General features: G+C 33.9%; 1 long non-coding RNA gene across 1 annotated transcript in view; it reads right to left on the bottom strand.

Moving 5' to 3' along the window:
- Positions 1 to 238: 238 nt before the first annotated feature.
- Positions 239 to 22022, bottom strand: part of LOC140696626 (uncharacterized) — a 40569-nt gene continuing 18785 nt past the window's right edge. The window contains exons 2-3 of the long non-coding RNA XR_012073129.1: positions 20924 to 21231; positions 239 to 409 (exon numbers count right to left, since the gene is read on the bottom strand). This is a non-coding gene — a long non-coding RNA (uncharacterized lncRNA). The remainder of the gene's footprint in view (positions 410 to 20923; positions 21232 to 22022) is intronic.

A 22022-nucleotide genomic window follows, 5' to 3' on the forward strand; every position in this document is an offset into this window, starting at 1 on the left:
TATAACTAGCTTAAGCAGAATTTTCCATGATGCTTGTTTAGTACTTATGAAAATATTTCATCAAAGTTATGTACATATTGAAATGGTGAATATGGAATTAATCTGGGGAAACTTTGGACAATCACTTATCTATGGGTATTAGTGTCTCTTTTTGTGCTATATTTTAGTGACCCAACTTAATAATTCAAATTATACCATAGAAAATGTCTGAAAAAAACAAGTGGTTTCCAAAAAGAAATGCTTTGTCAGGACAGTCTTCTTATTGCATTAAGATGGGCTTTCCTCTCTGATAAAGGGTACACCATGTCTTGGACCACAGAAGAAATGAGACAATGGTATGGTCTGTTTGAAGAGCTGTTCAGAGATGTCCTGCAGGGCAGCTTTGTACTCAAGGCCTCATTTTCTGGTCCTGCATATGAGTAGAGAAGAATGCTTGCTTTAGTCAATGTTTATAACTGTAAATCTCATAGCAGCAAATAAGTAAGTGTGTAAAATTAGCATGTCTTTGGGAAATCACAGAATTTGGTTAGAATAATAATTTTATAACTTAATAATATAACTCTTCATACAGTATTTAAATTATTTTGTCTGTTTTTCCTTCTGTATAAAGATTGTTATGTTACTGAGTCCAGGATTGTACTACTTGCAGCACAACAAGCCAATAAATTGAGACATAAGGTGATGGCACAAGGAATAGTGAATTTATTCAGAAAACCAGCAGACCAAAAAGATAGCAGACTAGTGTCCCAAAGAACCATCTTACTTGAGTTAGAATTCAGATTTCTTTTAAACTAAAAGGGGAGAGGGTGTGGCTGGTTATTGCAAACTTCTTGCCAGCCAGACCCCAGATGTGATAATCCTTTGTTCTTGCAGCTGTCCATGTATACTTGGTAATGGTTCCCAACTTCAAACAAGACAGATGTTATTCTCTGCTCTGCAACTTTGTATCTCTGTATGAATGAAAAGTGTTATACCTTTAAAAGTCAAGCTTGGGAGGCAGAGCCTAGAGAATGGGCTATCATGTATATTTCAGGCTCTAGACAACATTCTTTTACTGTTTGAGACAAAGGTGTAGAGACAGCATGATTCAGCACAGGCAACAGAGCACAAAAGTTAGAGGTAAAGGAATAGATCCAGTATGGAATCAGGTTGGTTCTTCTATCATACAGTTATGGATACCTACTATAGGAAACTGTTTAGAAGATCAAAATAATAAATATGAGTGCTTCAACCATATTGCCAGGTATATAACTAGATGCTGGTTTCTTTGCCTCAGTGTGGTCAACAGAATGTTGTTATTTGATAAACTTATGCTACTTTCTTATTTTGAAATTGTCAGTTAATGGATAATGAAAATATGGAAGAAAAGATAGGGTTATAGTTTTCTAGGACAAGTCATAGAAGTGTTTGATGATAGAAAAAGGAAATATTAGGGAATATTATCATTCACCTGTGATTAAGATTGTTTTAAACTTAACATAAAATAATTCTTTTAAAGTTCATGCATAAGGGAAAATAATATATAGCTTACTTCTGATTTAAATAGTAACTTTCCTTGATAAAAATCTGTTATCCTGTCCTTTGCTGATTTCGGTTCATAAAAATCTAGTGCAAAATTGGACTTTAGTGAAAATCTGATGGTGCAAATTTTTGTTTCTTCCTTTTTATTTTCTCAATGAATAACTCCTATCTTCAAGATCTTCAAGTATGGTGTACAAAAGTGAAGATAAAATAAGTATATTTTATAGGAGAATAAATGTCTCATGAATAAATTGATGTGTGCTAGGAAATTCAATGTGGAACATTCTTTTCTTGATATAGTAGCAATTCAAGTGAAAGCATGTTAAATTTAGGGTCCTCTTAAACAGATATTTCTTGGTACTCTTTCTGAATGATGAATACTTTATTTCAAAAATTTATCTGAGGAATTTTATAGACTGGGAAGAAAGGTTATCTTTTTTTTATTATTATATTGTACTGAAATCTCTTCTTTATTATTTCCAGTCAGTTTAAAGAACTTTTTGGTAACAGTTTCTATTGTAGAAGGTGTTATTTAGAAAGAATTTAAAGAATGAATGAAAAAAAATTTTAAGGAGATTTTATTTCAAAATCGTGTATTTTCATTGGTACCACCTGTAATTGAGGGGCACTTTGAAATGTTCTGTAGCAATTCTAAAAACCTCTGGCAGTTTCTTGCATTTTATCTGTCTTAACCCACAAGTACAACAGGAATGAAATGACAACATGGCTGACCGAGTCCACAAGGACTCCTGTTGTTGCTACTGTTTAAGAGATCATTCATACCTCATTCAATAGTAATTCCTCTGACTATAACAATCATCTCTCCTCATCCATCTCAGCGAGCAATGCTATTGGTTTTTCTCTAATAATTTCTTATTGTATGTAGATTTCTTTCCCCAACTCAGTCACAAGATACCATTTTGTACGAAGTGTAGCCAGACTAATTTTTATATTGCTTTTGTATTTTTCTAGAATAACTTCAGTTTATCATTTGATAGAATAGAAATTTAATCATTTCTTCTTGTCTATAGAAAACCAAACTATGTTGATCTATATACGTCTATGCTGGAAAGCAAGAGCTCAAGCAGGAGAGTATGTGATACTGAGATGAAGAGCCAGTGCTAAACTCATATTTTATTCCAGGGGGAAATATCTTTTAATTTGGAAGGACAAATACAAAAGTTGTGAACTTAATGTCATCTTGATAATTAATAGGTATATGTATATATCCACAGGGGCCCTTCTCATATTGATTAAAGCTGAATAGAGTGTGTTTGTGAGAGCATGTATGTGTGTGAATGTGTGTACATTTCAAAAAAAAAATCCAAAGAGACATTATGTGAAACTTAGAAAAAATTTTTGAAAAGGGGTTTTGGATGCAAACTCTATGGTCTGCATATGTTTTAGAAGAACAAATGCAAATGATCTATGATGTTGTAACAACTTGAGGGCTTGCTATACTTTTGGTTCATCTCGTATGTTGGCCACAAGGTCTATATGAATACATCATTGTTAAACTCTAGAGGAAAAATATGCCTCCAGTAAGAGGCCGGTTGATAATAGCCCCTCAAATGCATTACCCACAAAAGAATCTTCTAATGTTGCATGTGGTGGATAAGCTAGATGGACTGACTCAACATTTATTCTACCTTCCTTAATGTGCTTTCTGTATGTCAGAGACTGGACAGCTTAAAAGTACATTTCTCAGACTTCCTTTCGAGCAGAAGCTCCAGATGTAATTTAAGTTCAATCAATCAAATGCACTCATGAGGGGCTTGAATGCAGAGCAGAGTGAAGTGATGAGAGGGAGGGCCTGGAGGGGTCCTGCATTTTCTTGGTGCAGGATCCAGTGCGGGAGCCAGCAAGTCCAGCAACAGCTTCCTGATATTTGGAGCAAAGCTGAGACACTGTCTTCCTGATTCCCAGCTTCCTGTCTGGAGTTCAGGTAGCAGTTTCCTTTGAGCCAGTTATGCAGTAATGATCTGGGAGTTGCTCCTAGAGGCCCAGCCCAGAACACTTCTAAACCACCCTGCAATTTTGTAAGCACCTCATTCCCAGTGTTAAATCCCTTTACTTTACTATAGCTGCAGTGTCTTCTGTTGTCTACATTGAACACTAACTGGTACACAGATACTTGATAATTCTTTTCCTGTGACTGGATCCCTCTCTACACTCATTCCTTGAGGGTCTATTTTAATCAGTACCTACATCAAAAATGTCCTTGTAAGGCCAAAATTAACAAATGTTTATATACCTTTATGTTTATATACCTAAGAGACACTGTTAATTGAAAATTAATCCAGGAGTTTCAGAGAGGAAGGTGGCATGAGGATAATTTCATAGTTTTACTGGGGACTGACTTTTGGAGATAATACCATATATTTCTGATATGAATAATCGATTTCCAACAATAATTAAGAGCCATCTGCAGACTGGTAATAATTACCTCAAATTTATCACTTTGGTTCATAAACTTATTTACTTTATTATGGATGAAAACTTTGTTAAATTTTATAGGAACAAATGCTTTATGAATACTTAGCAGTCATTTCTAATCTTCTCATAAAGCTCTACAGGTATTATAAAATACAAGGGGATAATCTTTTAGCCAAAGGGAAAAGCTGCATTTTGGGTTTCTTTTTGCTGATATAATGTGTTTTTCTGATTTAGGATGTGTCCTTTTAAGTTGCTCTATACAGCCATGGCAATGCCTCAATGAATTTCTTTTTTTCTTTTATCTTTTATAATACTTTATTTTTTAGAACAACTTTTAGATGTACAGAAAATTTGTGAAGATGGTCCAGAGAGTTCCCATATACCCCTTGTTCAATTTCCTCTATTATTAACATTTTACATAACTATACTTTATTAGTTACAATTGTCAAAGCAGTATAGTATGTTAACTAAGGTTTGTATTTCATTTGATTTTCCTTCGTCTTTACCTAATGATCTCTTTCTATTCCAGGATCCATCCAAGATACCACATTTACATGTAGTCATTCTGTTCCCTTTTACTTATCCACTGAAAGTTACAATACTACAAAAAGTGATAAGTTATTTGAGGTTTAAATAAATTTTAGTTGAAGGTACACACCACATTCCAGAAAGGATTCATTCAAAAGATATCGACACAACAATAAAGAGATACAATTGTTTTGCTTGGTTGCCAGTTATGTCATGCCTTCTAAGTTGAAAGTGGGTGTGGGGTCATAATATCCTTTCTGTAGACCTGTTAATAATCCCCCCACTTTTTGCCCTCCTCATTTTTGCTCACTTGTGTTTTCTGTCTCTCTCTCTAACTAGGAGGTTCTGAGTTTCCACCTACTCTGGGTCACTTTCCATACCTTTCATTTTCCAGACTGTAACTTCAGCTCTGCCTTGGTCAGTATGCAAGCATTCACTTTAGATATTCATTAAAATCACCTTTGTTCTTTTGGTCCCATTTCTCAGACTTTTTTGCTGTTGTCAGTTATACTATATTTATTCCTTTACTATCATTTCAGTAAGTCCTCAGGAGGTAAGGGATATAAATCTGTTTTAAGTCTACCATCTTAACCTGTAAATCTCTTATAAGTGTTTTATAAAAATTATTTTGTCATTATGGTATAGTCATAATATTAAAAATCCATGTGAAATTACTTACTATTCTTTTTCTTGCATTAAATGAAAAATGATAATCTGTCCTTTTTTAGATGATAATGAAGCACATCTAGTAGAATATTTAACACCTGTCACTTCTTTTATGTAATCTCATTATATCATTCAGCATTTTATTCATTTCCTGGGTTCATTCTGTTGTCTGAAAGTGAAAATAGCCAGCCACCTACAGAAAAAGGATGAGGATTGTAACAGGTTTCTTTTGTAATTTTAGTGATTTCACACCTTAAAGGGGGTGTCTGGCCCAAGCATGTTTAAATATGTCATACAGATGGTATGGAACAGAGCCAGCTCACTGGGGTCTCGTCTTTTAGCTAATGAGTTCACTTGCTGCAAAGCAGAATCATTCATGTGTGTATTTCAGTCACCCAGTAATCAACCTATTGCTGGAGGGGTTCCTGCCCTAGAGTTATGGAGAAAGCTGAGTGCATGACAGCCAATGCTGGACAGATGTGATCACAGCACTTTACTAGTCACATGTACTCACAGCCTGGGGGAGGAAGACACTGCATACTATGCTGGGCCATAAGAGGGTTGTCCTTGGGAACAGAGTGAACAATCAGGAGCTGGGGTAGGCAGGTTTTGTAGTAACAATAGCGTACTTGCTCCCTGGTTCTCACAGGATGATCTGATCAGCTTCTTAGAATAATTCTGCAGGCTTACTGGGAACTGAAATTGCAACTCAGAGATAGGCAAGAATTGCCCTTGGTTTGCTTGATAAGGAGGATTGTTTGGCTAGGGGGACTAATCCTTGGGAGCAAAGTAGGGAAGAGAACCTGCATATAGGCCATTTGAGGGCTTCGAATTTCGTCAGATACCAAGGCAGCACATAATGTTGGGCCTTAATTTTAGGCCTTAAACTGTAGTGTGCTCCATATGTAAATAAATGATTTTTAGGTGAACACTGAGTATGATATTAGTTTGTTCACTTCCACCCCTGCCCCATTATTTAATTACATTTATTAATTTGTTTTCTGAGTAGGCATATTCTTGAGACATCTTCAATCTGTAGTTCAATCCTGTGAAGAGGTGTAGTTTCTTAAAATGTCTAGCAAAGATTTCCCAGACTAAATGACTTGCCTCAGTGTTGATCATATATAAAATACATTTATGGAGTTAAACAGATTAAGCAGTACAAGTAAACTCTCAGTTGAAGTCAGAGTAATTGAACTCAAGTACCCTGAGAAATAAAATTTCCAATTTTCCTTTGGGAGATAATTGTTGATGGAAATCTCATGTACTTTCCTTACTCAATGATGCCCTAGTTACACACTAATAAATTTTGGAAACAGTCTATTATAAATCATATAAATAACTTGGAGTTCTGACTTTTGAGAGGAAGGGAGATTTGTTAGGTAAATGAAAAATAGTTTAAACAGAGTAATATTTGGATTAAGTCTCAATCAGCTATTTTAATGATTAATGGAAACACTTTTGAATGAAGGTCTGTTTGAGCCATGGAAAAGTAAATTCAATTGCAAACTTAGGAACTATCATTCAGGGAAGGAAAATCAACAAGAGAGGAAAACTGGCATAGTGGAAAGAAAACTGGGCTGTGAGTCAGGAAGCCCAAGAACCTGTTTTGAGATCTGACTTTGAATAAGTTATTGAACTTCTCTTCGTTTCTTTCCACACCTGTAAAATGAGGAATAAGCTAAAACAACCTCATAGATATGACCCAATTCCCAAATTTTGTAATTCAAGAAATCTCTGGACTCTTAACATTTTATGATCATGTCAGCGGCCACATTTTCACAGAGCTTAGGACCTCTGCATTCCATTAAAATACATATCTGCTTCCTTTGTTCAAAATATCTGTTTAGATGAAACCTTTCTCCCAATCATTATCCCTCTTGGAAATTAAATAAAAGTCTAACTGGAGCGCCAAAGCATAAACACACTAATAAACATTTTAATGTAGTCACCTTGTTAATTTTCAGAGAACACCATAAAGAAGTCATAAAATACACTCCTCAGCTAAGAATACCATTACTCTCCAGTATGTTAGAAACTCCTTATCAGCAGCTGAAAAAAATAATGCAGTATTCTTGTAATGATACTTAATAGAAAAGGGACACAAGATATCTTTGAAAATAAAATAAAAACATGGGGAAAGGCTGTTTCTTAGTTAGCCAAAATTAGCCAGCTAAACAGCTCCAAAAATGATTGAAGTTGTACTACCAGTAGCCTTTCCCTTGGTGTCACAAAATTAACATGGATTTGTTTGCCCTTTATCTGAAATAGTTAATAGTAATAGTAGCGGTACTGATAGCTGATATGTGCTGAGTACTTACTATTCAAAATGCTTCATATTCATTAAGTCATTTAACCTTCATACTTAGGTTACACGTGAGAAGTTTGAAACAAATAGTGTTTAAACATTTACTCAGTCACACAACTAAGGGTTAAATGGTAAGGCCATGATTTGAACCTGGCAGTCTGACATACGAACCGTTATGTGGAGGAGCATGGAGGATAATTGTAGAAGAAACTGCCAAAAGGCAAGCCAGTGCCACCAAAATATCAAGCAAGTTGAGAAAGGCACAAGAATCCTAATGTAGATCGAAAAGTAGATGATAATATTCTATTTTGCACTTGGGAAGAAAGTCATCGTTTTCTTCTTGCCTTTCTCTTTGTTTTTCCTAAATATATATGTCACGGAATAGTCAAGGGGCCTTTTGAGAGGCAGAGGAAAGATTTAAGGGAGATTTAGTGTTGACCATTTTGGGAGAGAGAAAACACACACTACTTCTTGCCCCTCAGCAGCCTTCTTCCACTCCTTGCTTGCTGGGAGAGTCTGCCTCCCATGAGAGAAGTTGAGAAGGCCAAAAAGGCTGAGAGGGAACATTTTTAAACTGCAGGTTCTATTCTCTAGTAGACATAGGACTGTGTAAGGTAATCTATTTTTAATTCAGTAAGATTTGGTATTTTTTATCTTTCATAGTATTTGCTTATTTCATCTAAATTTTATATTTATTGATGTAAAGTTGTACATAATATTTTTATTATTCTTTTAATGTCATAGGGTATATAGTCAGGTCCCCTTTCTTATTTCTGATACTGGTAATTTGTGTATACTGTCTCCCTTTCATTAATCTGGCTAGAGATTAATTAAATGTATTAAACTTTTCAAAGGATGAATTTTGGGTTTCATTGGTTTTATTTATTGTCTTTCTGTTCTATATTTTACTTACTACTACCCACACTTTTCTTTTTAAAAAATATTTATTTGTTTATTTATTTAATTTTATTTTTGTGGGGGAGGTAATTCGGTTTATTTAGTTTTTAATGGCGGTACCAGGGATTGAACCTAGAACTTCCTGCATGCTAATCACACACTCTATCACTGAGATACACCCTTTTTTCCCTATTCTGTCCACATTTTTATTGTCTTCTCACCCACTATTTTGAATTTAATTTGCCATTCCTTTTCTAATTTTGTAGACTGAAAACTTAGAAGACAAAAAATCTCAAATCCAATGTCTAATATAATCAATTAATGCTTTAAATATCTAAGTACTACTTTACCTGCATCCCACAATTTTGAAATAGGATGCTTTAAATATTATTTAGCTCAAAAGTATTTTCCAGTTTTCTTCATAATTTAACCCATGGGTTCAAAGGGGTGATTTATTTAATTTCTATATATTTGGTACTTTTGTTTTTGTTGATTTCTAATTTAATTTGTTGTGGTCAGAGAACATACTCTGTAATTTTTTAGTATTTTGAAATCTGTAGAGACTTATTTATAGCCCTGCTGTTGTCTTTCTTGGTACCTATTCCATGTGCATTGGAAAGGAATGTGTATTCTGCATTTATTAAGTGGTAATGTTCTATAAATGTCAAATAGATTAAAGTGGTTGATAGTATAATTCAGAGATACTCTACCTTACTGATTTTATTTCTCTAGTTCTTGTATCAATCACTGAAACTGATGTGTTAAAGATTCCAGCTATGATTGAGCATTTGTCTGTTTCTTTATTTCTGTAAATTTTTATTTCATGTATGTTGAAGCTCTTTTTTGAGATGCATATATGTATACGTATAATTGTTATCTTACTAATGTTCTGACTCTTACTATTATTAAAAGATTCTTCGTTGTCTATAGTAATGTCTACTCTTTAAGTCTATTTTTTGATATAAATAAAGCCACTCTAGCTTTCTTACTCTGTTTTACATGACATATCTTTTCCCAGAATTTTATATTTATTATTTGTGACTTTGCACTTGTGTCTTTTGTAGATAGCACATAGGTGATACCTCATTGTAGTTTTGATTTGCATTTCTCTAATAATCAGTATTATTGAGCCTTTTTTATGTGCCTATTGGCAACTTATATGCCTTCATTGGAGAATTGCTTATTTAGATCTTCTGCTTATTTTTGGATTGGGCTGTTGTTGTTGGATTTTTTGTTGTTAAGTTGTATGAGCTGGTTATATATTCTGGAAACTAAACCATATCAGTCACATCATTTGCAAATACTTTCTCCCATTCCGTAGGTTGTCCTTTTGTTTTGCTTATGGTTTCCTTTGCTGTGCAAAAGCTTATAAGTTTAATTAGGTCCCATTTGTTTATTTTTGCTTTTATTTCTATTGCCTGGGGTAGACTGCCCTAGGAGAATATTGCTAGGATTTATGTCAGAGAATGTTTTGCCTGTTTTCTTCTAAGATGTTTATGGTGTCTTGTTTTATATTTAAATCTTTAAGCCATTTTAAGTTTATTTTTGTGTAAGGTGTGAGGGAGTATGTTAACTTCATTGATTTACATACAGCTCTCCAGTTTTTCCAACACCACTTGCTGAAGAGACTGTATTTTCTCCATTGTATATTCTTGCCTCTTTTGTCAAAGATTAATTGACTGTAAGTCTGTGGGTTCATTTCTGGGCTTTGTATTCTGTTCCATTGACCTATATGTCTCTTTTTGTGCCAATATTACACTGTGTAGATAACTGTAGCTCTGTTGTATTGTCTGAAGTCTGAGAGGGTTACTCCTCCAGCTTCATTCTTTTTCTTCAGTATTGCTTTGGCAATTCTGGATCTTTTTGTGATTTAGGATATTTGTTCTAGTTCTGTAAAAAATGTCATGATTAATTTGATGAGGATCTCATTAAATCTATAGATTGCTTTGGGTTGATTGGAGTTTTAATTCCTTTGATATTTAAAGCAATTTTTGATTGCTTATTTAGGGCTGTCATGCTTTGGGGTCTTCATTTGCCTCATCTTTTTTTCCTCTTTGTTCTCCTTTTCTGCTTTCTTTTGTTTTCATCAGATAGTTTTATTTCAGTTCCTTAATTGGATTTTTTTAGCTCAGTTTCTTTCCTTTATAATTGCTTTCTTTTATAATGATTATTTTAAGGATTGCAATATGCCTCTTAAATTTATCCCAATCTGTTTAACATTATTACCTAAATACTTCATGTAAATTACAGAAACTTTGAAGCAGTATACTGTAACTAATCCCCCCTCTTTAATGTTATAGTGTCTGTATGTATATGTTATGAATTCATTAGATATAATGTTTTATATTTGGCTCTAAACATATATCCCTTAAGGAAATTAAGAAAAGGAAAAAGATTATAGTACCTTATTTTTAATCACATTTATAATTTCTCATACTCTCCATCCCTTTCAGTGGTTCTGAGTGTTTCCTTCAGACTAAAGAACTTACTTTAGTACTTTCTGTAGTTCAGCTTGGATGGCAAAAACCTCTCTCATTTTTTGTTAACTCCCCAAAGCCATCTTTTTTAATTTTCTTTTTTGGAAGATAGCTTTGGTAGGTATTCTATTCTCATTTGATGTTTTCTTTTCTTTTAGAACTTTTTCATGTCTTCTGGATTCCAGTTTTTAAGAAGTTAGTTTTTGCTTAATATATTTTGAAGCTCTGTTATTATGTACCTTCAAATTAGGGTTATTATGTCCTCTTGATGAATTATTCCTTTTATTGTTATGAAATAATCTTTATCCCTGGCAATATTCTTTCCTCTGAAATTTACTCTATTTTATATTAACAGAGTCACTCCAATTTTCTTTTGATTACTGTTAGCATAGTATATCTCTTTCCCATCATTCTATTTTGAATCAAATCTGACCTTACACTTAAAGTAGATTCTCATAGGCAGCGTATAGTTCGGTAACACCAATCTGAGAATTTTTGCTTTTTATTTTGTGTCTTTTGATTATTTACATTTAATGTAATTATTACTCCTTCTAATACTTTCGTGTAATTCTTACCCTAACCATGGTAGTTTTCCCACATGCATGTACTAATCATTAATCAGCTAATCCAAGAAGTTACTCCACAGATCTCTAGGCTTCCCATTCTGTGGAGTGTTCTCCTTTTGGGTACTATGTTGTGCAGACTCTTAAGTGTCTTGATCTTCCTAGTCTTCCAGCTGCATCTCAGCTCAGGGAACCCACTGAGCTGTACCTGGATTGTTTTTCCCTATGCTGTAGCCTAAAAACTCCCTCCAGGCAGTAATCTGGACAATTGTAGGCCTTGCTTTTTTGCTCCCAAACTTTTGGGAATCACTGTCTTATACTAAATGATACCCGTATTTTGTCTGAACTTTCAGTTGTTCCAGTGAGAGGGTAAATCCAGTCTTTGTTACTCCATCTCAGTCAGAAGTAAAGGTCCTGATCAGAGTAAATTTAAGAGATAAAAATACTGCATAAGCAGTCTAGATGTCAGGTTCCAGTCACTATATTTTTACATTTATTTACTTTTTGAGATATAATTTATATACTATAAAATACACAAATCTTAATATGAAGACTGATAAATTTTACACATGTATAAACATAGGAAAGTATCACCCATATCAAGATACAGAACGTTTGTACTACCCTAGAAGATTCCTTTGCACCCCTTCCCAGTTAGTACCTACATCTCTGCTCTGCAGAAGTAGCACTATTCTAACTTCTACCACCATAGTTTACTTCTATTTTGTTCAAACTTGATATGAATGGAAATATATTTTTTGTACCTTTTTGTGCAATGGTATCTTTCACCATATTGGTTTTGAGATCCATATGTTATGTTGTTGTGTATATCAGTAATTCATTGATTTTTTTAAAAAATTACTGTGTACTATCATTTAAAAAAAATTTATCCATTCTGTTGTTGATGGTTATTTGGATGGTTTCCATTTGGGGATCTTTTTGAATAGATTTGTTATGAATATACTTGCAGTCATTATTATAATAATTTTTTTCTATGGGAATCAAAAAAATGAGCAAGAAAACCTTTTACTGAAATTAGTAGTTGATAGTAAGTGATGCTGTTTAGAACCATTTAATCTTACATACCTACTTATATAATATTTCTGCATATCTTCATTATAATAATCATTTAGATTATTTACAAAGATGACCCAAATTATTACTTGTTTTAAACTGACAAATCTCCAAAGAAAGGTTTTTAAATGATAATTTGTGCATGCTATAATGATAACTCGAATATAACCTGAGTTAATAAAATTAATATCTTGTGGGCTAAGCTTTGCTGAACACTTATTAGGTACTGTTAATGTTAAAGATGTTTTATCTTCACAACAATAGAAGTAGAAAATATTCTATGTAACTTGTGATATAACTGAGCCTGACTTATGTTAAGTGAGTTGTTCTATATAACATACCTGTAAATAAACAGTGTTGCTAGAATTAGAATTCAAGTTGGTCTGGCTTCAGTGCCTGAGATTTCTTTATCAAAGCAGATTTACTAGTAGGTGCTGCTGACTAGAAGAGGAATAGCTAATTTATGTGCATTACTAAACTTTTCTGATTGTTAGCCAATTCTATTACTATGATTTTGATTACCAAGTTAGTACCTTTAAGTACACAACATATCACAATTCAGAATTCATATTTCAGCAATGGGGTTATGTCAGCACAAATTTATACACTTGTTTACAGAACAGTTCTTTTTAGTGGTTCGGAGACTGTGATATATTGATGCTAGTCTTATGATTGCTTTTATACATCTTTAGCTGGGCTATATTGGTCTAAATCAATCTTCATTATGACATGTTCAGACATCATCACTCCCACAATGAATCCTTCTTAACCAAATGATTTTTTTATGAGGAAAAAGCAATAAAACAATTTTATTCCTCAAGTATTCTTTAGTTTTATAAAAATGACTAATTTTAGTTCCCATGGAATTGTTGAAAGTTTCTCTATGAAAGCCATTTAGTTGTGGTCTTGTTCTGTCAATTCAATCGTTAGTTTATTGTAACAATAATATAATAATCATGAAGGACAGATAGCAAGGTAAGCACATACTACTATCCTATGACACTAGCAGCATGATGATTATGGAAATGGCAAATGAAGCTCTTAAGATACAGGAAGTCCATTACTAGGATGTAGTAAGATGTAGTTCATAGAGGCATTTATTTCAGCTGCACCTGTTAGTCAAAATGCTCTATCAGCATTTAAGCATATGTTTTCCAAGGTTATGGCTAGGGTATTTAAATGTTTTCTAAGGCAGGGCTTAAATTACAAGCACCTAAGCTGACCTTGAAAAATAGACTCACACATATAAATGCAATGTAAGTTGATTTGAGCTTTAAGCCAAGAAGATATGATTAGCAGTTCTGTGGATTGATAAGGGAATAATTTAAGATCATCAGTGATTTAAGCACTGATCAAACAACAGAAGTGAACATAGCTGGGTATGGATCATAGGTAAATTTAACAAGTGAATGTAAATTTAGAAGGAAATAATAGTATTTCAGTTGATTTTAAAGACTTTTTTTTTCCCCCAAAGAGAGATAAAGGAAGTAATTCAGAGGAGGTAAAGAAATTGAATGTGACGTGAAGACTCCTAGAAATGCAGAGGAGGGTGATGTGAACTAGTGGAGAGAGAGTTAACTGAAGAGTTAGGTCAGGATTTGAGAACTCTCATCTCTCTTACCACTGCGTGGCCCTCAGCATGTTGCAAACCTTTGACATCTGATTTCCACATCCACAAAAGGAAGAGATTGTAGTAAATGAGGCCTGAAGGCCCTCTGGTTCTGACCCAGTGACTGAGTTTCCTGCTTACTGGGAGCACAGATCAGAATTATTGTCATTGGGAATAAGGGAACATGTCTAGTTTTCCAGTCTGTGGGAAAAAGTTTAGGCTCACCAACCAAAGAGGTTAGAAAAAATATGAGGGTCATTTTAACCATAACTGTGGATTAAATTGATTAGCTTACTCCATCTACCGGGTAGTAACTGTACAATAGGGTCTTTTACTACCTGATTTACTTATAAATTAGAGTTGCAATTTCCTAGAACCACTTTGCCATTGACCTTATGGAAAATAGCCCTAATCTTAGTTCATAGTCTCTAAGTAAGCTATTTCTGGCCATTTTGTAAGAAGTCCATATTTAATTAAGATTATTCATGAGTGGTCTTTAAAAAGAATAGTTTTCACCACCTTAACAAAGTGAAAGATAAAAATTATGTGATGATCTCCATAAATGCAAAAAAATGACAAAATTCAACATCCATTTTATCATAAAATGTTTTTTATCATAAAACTCAGCAAAGCAGTTATAAAGGGAATGTACCTCAATATAACACAGGCTATATATGACAAACACACAGTTAACGTCATACTCAATGACGAAAAGCTAAAAACTTTTCTAAGACAGGAACAAGACAAGGGTGCCCACTTTCATCACTTTCATTCAACATAGTACTGGAAGTCTTAGCCAGAGCAAGGGAAGAAAAAGAAATAAAAGGCATCCAAATTGGAAAGGAGGCAATAAAACTCACTATTTGCAAATGACATAATATTATATAACCCTAAGGACTCCATCAAAAAGCTGTTACAACTAATAAATGAATTCAGTAAAGTTGCAGGATACAAAACCAATACAGAAACATCTGTTATGTTTCTATACACTAATAACAAACAGTCAGAAAGACAAGTTAAGAAAACAATCCTATTTACCATTGCATCAAAATGAATAAAATACCTAGGAATAAACTTAACCAAGGAGGTGAGAGACCTGTATATAGAAAACTACAAGACAATAGTGAAAGAAATGGAAGAAGACACAAATAAATGGGAAGTTATTCTGTGCTTATAGATTGGGTGAATTGATCTTGTTAACATGCACAAAGGAATCTACAGATTTACTGCAATCCCTATCAAAATTCTAATGATATTTTTCATAGAAATAGAACAAATAATCCTAAAATTAGTAGGGAACCACAAAAGACCCCAGAGTCAAAGCAATCCTGAGAAAGAACAACTAAGCTGGACACATTTTACCCCTGATTTCAAACAATATTAGAAAGCTATAATAATTAAAACAGTATGGTATTGGCATGAAAACAGACACATAGATGAGTGGAACAAAACAGAGAGCCCAGAAATAATCCATATGTATATGGTCAATTAATTTACTACAAAGGAGCCAAGGATATACAATAGGGAAAGGACAATCTCTTCAAAAAATGGTACTGAGAAAACTGGACAGCCACATGCAAAAGAATGAAACTTGACCACTATCTTACACTATACATAAAAATTAACTCAAAATTAATTAAAGACTTAAATATAAGACCTGAGAGCTGAAAGCATAAAAGTCCTAGAATAAAATATAGGAGGTAAACCCCTTTACATAGGTTTTGGGGATGATTTTTTGAATATGACACCAAAAGCAAAAGCAGCAAAAGCAAAAGTAAATAAGTGGGACTACATCGAACTAAAAAGCTTCTGCACAGCAAAGGAAATCATCAACAAAAAGAAACGGCAACCTGATGAACAGGAGAAAATATTTACAAATCATATATCTGATAAGGGGTAAATATCCAAAATACACAGAGAAATCATATAACTTAATAGCAAAAAAAAAATTCAATTAAAAACGGCCTGAAGATCTGAATAGGTATTTTTCTAAAGAAGACATACAGATGCCCAATAGGTTCATGAAAAAAAGATGTTCAAAATCATTAATTATCAAGGATGTGCTAGTCAAAACTACAATGAGTTATCACCTCACACCTGTTAGAATGGCTAGTAATCAAAAAGACAAGAAATAACTTTTGGCAAATATGTGGAAAAAAGGGAACCCTTGTGCACTGTTGGTGGGAATGTGAATTGGTGCAGCCACTATGGGAAACAGAATGGAGATTCCTCAAAGAATTAAGAATAAAACTATGTGTGATCCAGCAATTCCACTTCTGGGTATTTATCCAAAGTAATGAAAATACTAATTTGAAAAGATATGTGCACCACCCTCCGATGTTTCATTTATACTAACCAAGATATGGAAACAACTGAAGTGTCCACCAATAGATGAATGAATAAAGAAAATTTGGTGTATATACACAACAGAACATTATTTAACCATAAAAAGAATGAAATCTCACCATTTTTGATAACATAGATGGACCTCAAGAACATCATGCTAAGTGAAATAAGTCAGACAGAGAAAAACAACATATGATCTCTCTTACATGAGGGATCTAAAGAATGAACAAATAAATTTTAGACACAAACAAAAGAACAAGTTCCTAGATACAAAAAACAGACTGGTGGTTGCCAAAGGTCGAGGATAGAGTTGGGATAAATAGATGAAGGGGTCAAAAGCCTAAAGGAAAAAAAAAAAATAAAACTTGGGGTATAGTGAGTCTGGAGACTATTAGGTCCTAGGAAAATTGACTTATGAAACTAAAACTCATGGTATTTTGGGGTCTACTGGAAGTAACAGTAAGTTCTAGTACAGTGTAATGGTAGTATTTTCAGAGCACCATTGACAGATTCCTGTGATCTGACTCACATGATCCTTCCATCAGGAAATACATGTAGCATATTTTATTCTGGCCTAACAAATGTTATTAATAGATTTGTGTATTTTTTTGAGCACTTCTCCTAAGATTATTTTTGTCAGGGCAATTTTTTGCATTGATTAGTGATTTCACTTGGCAATTGTTTTTCATGATATTGCATCATGCTGTCAGTTATTTGGAGGGGCTCCAATTTTTTTATAACTATTTTAAATGCCATTCGTGGCTATGAGAGCTGAGTCTGCCAAAGCTCCTTGAGCAGTTTTCTTGTTACCATGAATTCACCATCTTTATAAGTAATCAAAAAAAAAAAAACCAAAGTTAAAAAAAGTAGCAATTTTCCTTTGTTAGCAGATTTGAGGTAGTGAAATTAAAATATGTTTTCTATGGAAAGAGTTTTTTTGGTTTTTGCTTCTTTTAATCAAAATGGCAGATGTACTTCATTAATTAAAAGAATATTTACTGAGAATCAACTATGGGCTAAGTGTTGTTCTAGAAGCAGAGAATATAGCAGTGAACCATCTCAGACAAGGTTTCAGCTCTCATAAAGCATATGTGATAGTGTGGTCCAAGTAATTTGTAAAATTAGAGTCTCACATAGTGATAAGTACAAAGACTAGCTAGTCATGGAATAGGAGTGTTGGCTATCTCAGATGAGAGCGATCAGAGAAGGATTCTCTGAGGAGGTGACTGTGAACTGAGATCTGAGTGAAAAGAAGTGAGCTAAGGCAAGGTCAAGGGTGAAGACATTCAAGCTTACAGCAAGCACAAAGACCTGGAGAAAAGTGTATGCTTGGGGTGTAAGAAAAGGTCAAGATGGCGAAAGTATTGTGAACAAATGGGAAGCATAATTCTCTGAACCTTAATTTGCTGAGCATAAAATAAAGATTATAACACTTCCCTCATAGAGCTGTTAAGGAAATGGGAGCACACCTACTGTGTACCAATGCTGCTGTTGTGAACAACAAATGCATGCTCTTGTTCAGCGCATGAAAAAAGACCTGACTTATGTTCAATATGTAATTTTTGTAATTATGCTATTTTATTCTTGAATAGATGAATGGTTTATAGTTAGAGTTTGCAAAACATTTCCATGTGTCTTATACAATATATTTCTTAGACTTTTGAAGCATTGTACAGCATTCCTGGTCAGAATTTTATGTGTCTGGTCATTTGCCAGTGAATGTCCTGTTATCTCTTTATGGCTGATTCTGAATTATAAGGTAATTGTTGTTGAGACTGGTTGTAAAAACCCAAAGGCAGCTGCTCAGAATCTGAAAGTACCCTTGTCAAAAGAGGTTGCCGTTTAATATTTTTTCTGAAAAATTTAAAATATATATGCACAAGTATTTGAAGGATTGAAGTGTATTCTAAATCTATAATAAAATAGAATTATGTTCTGGACAGTGTATACTAAATCTATAATGATACAGAGTTATATATGAAGAGTTCACATCATTGTAGGGCATGTTATTTTAACACATTTGGAGTCACATTATATAAACCTAGAATCATAATAGCTTAGTGGGAGAAGGTACTTCAGAGATTAGATTGTCTAGTCTATTAATTTTACATTTCACAAACTATGCTCCAAAGAATATTTCAGTAGATATTAACAAGCATTACATATGTGTGCATGCACACTCTCACACAGTTGAAAAGCAGAGTTTTAAAAGAACTTCTGTGGCTTTCTGTAGCGCTTAGAGCTTTCATCTGTTAATACACATTGTGAATTCTCAAGTCAAGAATATAAATTATAGCAATTTTCAAACTTGTTTAATCAATTACATAATCTTCATCCCAACCCATGGAATAGTTTTTAATATCTCATTTTACTAACATTTCATGGAACACAATTTGGAAAAATGTGACAACTTTCTACACAATGCAGGAATGTTCTTGCAAGCATCTTTCATGTGTGACTATTTAACTTTGGTTTGAATAATTCTAGTAATGGAGATCTTCCAATCCCATATATCCAAGTATTTCCTTGCACCTCGTACTCAGTACTTTAGTTCAGCCTCCTATAGGTATAATGACAATAATTGACATTTATGGAACACTTATTATTGCTAGAAACTTTAAAGAACACTTTATATCTGTAAGTTCACTGAACATGTTTAACCTATGAGGTAGGGTACTACTTTTATCCTCATTCACAGTTAAGGAATTTGGGCACAGGGAAGTTAAATATCTTGTCCAGGGATTTATTTAACTTGGACAGTTAAATAGCTGTAATTCATGAGGCCAGTGTTCAAACAGAGGTACTCTACAAGTAGTGGGGAAAAAACATTCTAGTCTAGTCTTCTGCATTTTTTCAACAATGTAATTCAGTGCAATTCAAACAACTTAGATCTATATTGCTTGTATGACTTTGTCTTTTATAACTTTCATATATGAGGCCCAGACTTCCTCCACGTGACATTATATCATATCTCCTCCAAGTCTTCTTTCTTGAAGTTAATCATCTAACTTGAGTTAATCATCCCCCATCTTTTATCTCTTTTTCAAAATGGTGTATTTCCCCAGTCTGCTTCCTAGTCTACTATTCCAATTTGACATGTTTTCTCTTAATATTCTCTTTCTGATATTTTTGAATTAAAACAAATAATACAGCATAAGCTTTGGAATCAGAGCTAGATGTAGGTGCTGGCCCACTGCTTCATTAACTTGTATTGACAGAGCTCAGGTTTCCTCCCTTATAAAACTGGGAGTATAATATGTATTTTACTTATTGTCTGTGAGGATTAAATGGGATGATGTATTTTTAGGGCACATTTATTTGGTCTGGCACAGGATAGGCAGTGCAATAAATGTTGATTCCTTCCTCCTTTCCTTTGATGATGCCAATCTGGTCCATATATGGGGGCTCCATCCTGCCCAGGTTGCATTTCTACTCTACATCTACCCATAAATCATTTTTTTCTGTCCAATGTCTTTCCTGGAAGATAAATGCATTTTCTTATCTTTTGTTCAGAGATTTCATCACCTTATAATGAACTGTCTTTCATTTTGTCTCCAAATCATAGGGGACCCAAATTCTGGCTGTGTGTAGCCTGAATAATGACCCCCAAATATGTCTATATCCTAGTCTTCAGATATTGTGAAAATATTAGTTTATATGACAAAAGAGACTTTGCATATGATTAAATTGACTATCTTGAGATGGAGAGATTCTCCTAGATTGTCTTAGTTGGTTCAGTGTAATCACAAGTGTTCTTAAAAGAGGAAGGCAGTAAAGTTAGAATCTAAGAGAAGGTACATGGATTGAAACAGAGCACAAAAATTGAGTGGTATCCATTGAAGATGGAGGAAGGGACCATAAAACAACCAGTGTAGGCAGCCTTTAGAAGCTGGATAAAGCAAGGGAACGGATTCTCCCTACAGCGTCTAGAGGGAATGTAGCCCTGTAGACACATGTTAGATTTCTGATCCTCAGAGGTGTGAGATAATAAAATGAGTTAATCCACTCAGTTTGTAGTCATTGTTTATAGCAAAAGTAAGAAATTTATACACTGTATGACCATGTGGCAGTTAAACTTTCTAAGGCTCAGTTTCCTATCAGGATTGTGGTGAAGTTTGGATATAATACATGGAAAAATTCCTAGAACATAATAAACTCTTGATAAGTGTTAGAAGCTGTAATAGAGGAAATAGCATTTCAAACACTTTCACTATTTAATTGAAGCCCATATGTAAGCATGGCATCATCAACATTGTGAGACCTGATCTTGTACCTGATTCAGGGATCTTTATGTAGTATTACTATGGCTTCTGGCTTCAGTCATTAATTATTATATGTTATATCTTTACTTAAAACACTCTGATAACTCTTTCTGTCTCATTAAAAATAATATTTGAACATGGAGCATGGTTTACAAGGCCATGCAGAATCTGGCTTCTGCCTGTATTCAAAGCCACATGTCAGTCATCTGTGCTCCAACCACTCTGCACTTCCTTACCTCAGGGATTTTTGTTAAATATTTCTTCTGCTCAGAGTGTAGCACTGTTTCCTTCTGATCACTCAGGTCAGCTCAAATAGCCCATCTTCAGGAAGGCCTTCTCTGATGGTACCAGCTTATGTTGCTCAGCAACCAGGCCCTCTCTCTCTCATATTCTCATTTCTTTGACTTCATCATACTTATATTTATGCCTGTTTTTGCATGTTCACTATCCATCTTCCCTACTTTACTCATGGTGTAAGCACCACAAATTCAGGAAACTGTCTGCTTTGGTCACTGCTGTAGGTTCACTATCCTTTGCAAGACACCTGGGGTATCAAAAAATAAATAAAACATGAATAGTAGCTTCTAGTGCTTGTGTCATTTCTACTCTACTGAATACCAAGTTTCCTGATGGTACTTATCTCCTTGTACGTGGCCTGAGAGCAACTCTCCTACCTGTTGATGGTTGAGATCTCTCTACCAGCAGCTGAAAATCCTAGTATGGCTCTGTATAATCTCCAAGTCCTGGCTTTCCACTCTGGTTTATCTTCAGTTTACAAATCCCTAGATCTTAAGGGCTAAAATTCCAGCTACCATGCTTTTGACAATGTCTCTTACTTCAAGCTTCTTGTTTACTGTCTACAACTGAAATGTCTGTCTACTTCAGATAATCTAAACCAGTTCTACCATTTAAAAAATTCTAGATAGTTGCCATATAGTTTACAATATTCATTTTACTCACCACTGTCTATATTCAGGTATTATTACACCATTTCACATTCAGTATAAGAAGCTTATGATAATACACTTCCAAACTTTCTTTGACCTGTTTTGTTATTACTGTTATACATTTTATTTTTATGTATTTCATAAACCCCACAATAGAATATTAATATTATTACTTTATAAAGTTAATTATTTTATAGCAATTAGAAATAAGGAAAATTTATTTATCTTTGTTGTTCCATTTTCAGAGATCTTCATTTCTTTGTGTAGATCCAAGCTTTGATCTAATATTGTCCTCTTTCTGCCTAAAGAACATCCTTTAACATTTCTTTTAGTGTAAATCTCTTGGCAGTGTGATATCTCTTAAGATTTTGTTTTTCTGAAACTTTCA

Source organism: Vicugna pacos, chromosome 5 (genome assembly GCF_048564905.1).
Source record: "Vicugna pacos chromosome 5, VicPac4, whole genome shotgun sequence".
NCBI classification, from domain to species: domain Eukaryota; kingdom Metazoa; phylum Chordata; class Mammalia; order Artiodactyla; family Camelidae; genus Vicugna; species Vicugna pacos.